We start from the raw sequence: 4,165 nt of genomic DNA, 5'->3' as shown, positions 1-4,165 counted from the left end.
AACAACTGCTCATGGTCAAGTAACACACCCATACAAAAACTCTTCTCTCTTATGTCAATTACAACCACAAAACCCCAAACTTCCTGGTCAACAAAGGTCAGAAAGTCTCTCAGAAAGACTTCCAAACAGAAGACACACCCCAGATATGCCTCTGAGGAGTTTTTCCTGCCACTGTCTTCATGGAAGATGAGTGCACCCACATTACACTGTGCAACCATCCACTGATAGACAGTGGTATGCAGACCTGCCTCTCAGCAAATCTTTGGGAACACCACAATTTTGCACAATGTTACACAACAGAGAATGCCTCTTTAAAAACCATGTGACAACATTTAAAACACCAAAATGGTCCACTGCTGTGCCACTTACTGATTATACCACCTTTTTTTTTTTAACCTATGCTTCTTTGCTATGCTCATAGAGGAATGTTGGACTTGCCAGACTGCCAAGCCATCTCCAAAACTCTGGTTTAATCTTTACCATTAATCTTTACCATTCACACTCAACACATGCTTACTGTTCTTGCAACTTAACCTCTGTAGGATCAGGAATCCCAGCTTTAAAGATAGCTGGTGAAAGGTAGAGTGGACAGCAGATTTTTCCTTGCTGGCAAGTCTTCAACTGCCCATTCTCCTTAGGTTCTTTGTTGGTTTTCTTACTATTGTGAGTTCAATACTTCTTTCTGCTTGCCTAATATGCCTACAGGCTCTATCCCTGCAATATCCAAATGCCAATCAGTTTTTCACTGTACCTTCTGTGGTAATCACAGAGTTGCAAAGCAGCTGAGGTTGGAAAGAACATCTGGTGGTTATCTTGTCCAACTCCCTGCTCAAGCAGGGCCACATAGAAGTGGTTGCTTTTTGAATACCTCTAAAAAGGGAAAAAATAGTATTATTTCTAGTGCATAGTTGAAGAATCAAACCGAATGATTAGGGATTTGCCAAGGAACTTATGGAACAGAAACTGTAATTTTGATTCACAATAAGCCTTACTCAGCATCACTGGGCACTTTAGACTATTCCTGCCTGGTGATGGTACAGGCTGAGTAAAGAGGATAAAATGCTGAAAAAACAAGCCCAGTGAGCAATCTGATGGTGGTAACTCAAGTATCATGGTTTTCTTACTCAGCACATGGTTTTTTATGTGTAGAAAGCAGCTAAATGATGAAATCTGATGATCTAGAGAAAAAAATAAGCCAGGGAAAACAACAAAGGAAGAAATAAAGGACTGAAGGAGGAAAATGTTGGAGGTGAACAGGTTATTGTGCAAGACTCAGAGTGCCACACATTCTAGCTTGACAATCTGTAAACTTTCCAGTCCCACCAAGTCCAGCAGGTGAGGTTTGGCCAAAGCACACCATCTGCACTGGGAACCAGGCTTGCCTGAAGACTATCAAGGCAACATCATTGTCCTTGGACAGAAAAGGGAAGGAAGATGAACAGAGGGCCTGGGTAGCCTGAGAAGCAGGGGCTGTAAGGGTTTTTACAAGACAGGCAGAGTATGGCAGATTTAATTTAAGAGTCAGCTCTGTGTGAATGAGGTGCTCTGCAGCTCCCTTGGTGGGCCGTGCTGGCTCTTCCTGGCATCTCTCAAGATCACTCCTGAGACGCCACTCATTCATTCTTAGGATCATTCTAAGTCTAAACGTTAAAAAAGTCGTGTAAGTGTACTTTTAAACTACCATCTACGGCTGCCGTTTTCGTTTGTCTGCCTGTCCTCTGGTAATGTGACGCATTCCCTACTCCCTTCGCTGCTCCTGAGCTGCAGAGCAGCACACCAGCGGGCAGCTGGGGCACATCCCGGCGCCGTGCTTCTGCCCTGCCGGCGTGGGCAGCCCCGGGCGGAGCGGTGCCGGCCCAGGCCGTGCCGGGTCCCGCTCCGCTCTTCCCCTGCGCCGTCAGGCCAGCCAAGATGGCGGCGGGGCGGAGGCTGGCGGCCGGCGCGGTGCCGGCCCCTGCGGCGGGAGGCGCTGCTGGGCGCGGCTCGCTGAGCGGCCTCCCGTGCACCGCGCAGGAAGCCAGGCCGTCAGCCCCCTTTCTTCCTCTGCCCTAATAAACCAAGAGCTTTAGGAGCGGCAGATGAGGCAGCATGTGTCCTGTTTGCAGCGCTGAAATTACACCAGGACGCCCGGGCACGGACAGAGGAGAGCGGATGGTGCCCCGGTGCGCTGAAGGGCTGCACAAGGATCACTGCTACTGTAAAGCCGTACGCAGGTATGTTCATCAAGAGAGAGGCATTGCTGGATTAAAATAAGGTGCAGATGAAAACCGTTTAGAAATCAGAAACTCGCTGAGAAAAAAATCCCCACGTTAAGAGAGAACTTGGAAAAGATCACACAGAAAAAAATTCATTGGAATGCACCCCTCAGTACGTCTTCTTCATAACCAAGGTGCTGGTTTTGACCTCTCCCTGCTGCCGTGGATTCATCTGCTGGCAGAAAGCCTTAGTCTTTCCCTTCACAGAATCTTCACACAACCAGCTGCAGCAGCTTTGCTGGAACAAACACTCCAGTTTCATCCTATGTTACATTTTTAAAAGCAGTTCATATGCAGATAGTTCAGGGTCTTGCACACGACACTGGCTGCACTCCATGTTTTTCTGTGCCAGCTGGATGGTTCAGCTCTTAAGATAAGAATGTAGCTACTACTCTTTATTTTATATTCAGAAATATGTTTGCTAACTTGACAAAATTCACTGTGAGGACTACAGAAAACTGTTTATATAAACTGATTAATTTTAACCTTAAGAACTTCAGGATTATATGTATTCACTAACAGTATTTATATATATAAAGCAAACTGCTGAAACTTGACTTTGGCTGTATAAAAAAAAGCAACTTGAAGTGTCATAAGCTGGGAAAGGCAACAGGATGGTTGGAGGACTGAGAAGGTAAGACAGACTTTATGCTGTATCTTACTGGTTATAGCCTCCAAAATTATAATAGTGCAATAGCAACTCATGTTCCCCTTCTGACATGAGGGAAAGCAGTACTGCATTTGCACATAAGGCTTGCACACCACTGGTGGTTTCCACCTCACTCATTTGTAAGAGGTCACTAAAGGATGAAAAGTCATATTTAGCGCAGTAAGTCTTCCTACTCAATAAGGCACACAACTACTTGGTGAGGATTACTCAAACTTACCTCCAGTTGTTTTGTTAACAATCTTGTGTATTAATGGTACTGCTTTTTCCACTTCCATAGGCAACATCAAGAGAGAATAGGATTTGTGGAACCAACACTGAACCAAGACTAAACTTCAGCCCTTTATATGGAACTGGTGAAAGAGGAAGCTGCAATACTGAAAGCAGTCAGTCTTGAGTGTGTGAGACCATGCCTCTCACAGAAGGCAAATGATGTCTTACTTCAAAAACTTCATGAAATGCAAACTTGTTGATTTACCGTTCTTAGAGCTGTTACACTTGAATAACTGGGGAGAGGGAAAGTTATGGTTCCTACTCACACCACTTAAAGGTTTATAGTTTGATTTACTTTGAAAACTACAGAAGTAAAAAGGAAAAAAGGCAAAAATATTCTTTTAGCATATAGGGGGTTTCTCCTCCTGCTAGCAGGAAGAGCTTTTTAGATAAATGGTGAACTAAAACTTAACAACTACAGACCAGAACTTACAGAACATTTTTTTTCACAGCTAGAGAAAGTCTCTGAAAACGTGAAGTTGCCAATAAAAAGGAATGCAACAGCAAAGTACATAATGCAGCAATACTTGTATGTTATTGCAACAGCAATAATACGTGTCTATCACAAAATCAGTAAAAACTAACTGCTTAGAAAGGCAACCAGCAACCTCATTTTAGGTATCTGTTCCATGCACTGAGTGTGGATAATTTTATCTTCACCTCTGTCAGCAGAAGCAAGGTGTCCTTCAGGTTGTAAACTTGGGCAAGTTTCATGATTTAAGTAATAGATTGGACCTTTTGCTTTACACTGTATGTGTCTAGATTAAGACAAATGACTGGTAACTTGTTCTGCTTTTACTCCACAGTGCTTCACAGTTGTGTTCATGATCTGGTAGGACGGTGAGACTACCATGTTTCCTTGGGCAAGTATCAGAACTTCAACTTGAACAAAGTGGGATTAAGTTTTACTTATTTTAGAAGAGCACTCCCATCCAACATATGGACAAGATAGTTTGAAGAAGCACGCTGC

At 43.9% G+C, this 4,165-nt stretch overlaps 1 non-coding gene across 1 annotated transcript; it reads left to right on the top strand.

Moving 5' to 3' along the window:
* Nucleotides 1-2,874: 2,874 nt before the first annotated feature.
* Nucleotides 2,875-2,999, top strand: LOC115485167 (small nucleolar RNA SNORA47). The gene has a single exon (XR_003945906.1). It is a non-coding gene; the product is annotated as a small nucleolar RNA SNORA47 (small nucleolar RNA).
* The last annotated feature ends 1,166 nt before the right edge of the window (nucleotides 3,000-4,165 follow it).

Source organism: Serinus canaria, chromosome Z, assembly GCF_022539315.1.
Source record: "Serinus canaria isolate serCan28SL12 chromosome Z, serCan2020, whole genome shotgun sequence".
Taxonomy (NCBI): Eukaryota; Metazoa; Chordata; class Aves; order Passeriformes; family Fringillidae; genus Serinus; species Serinus canaria.
This window is presented reverse-complemented; position numbering and strand designations above follow the sequence as displayed.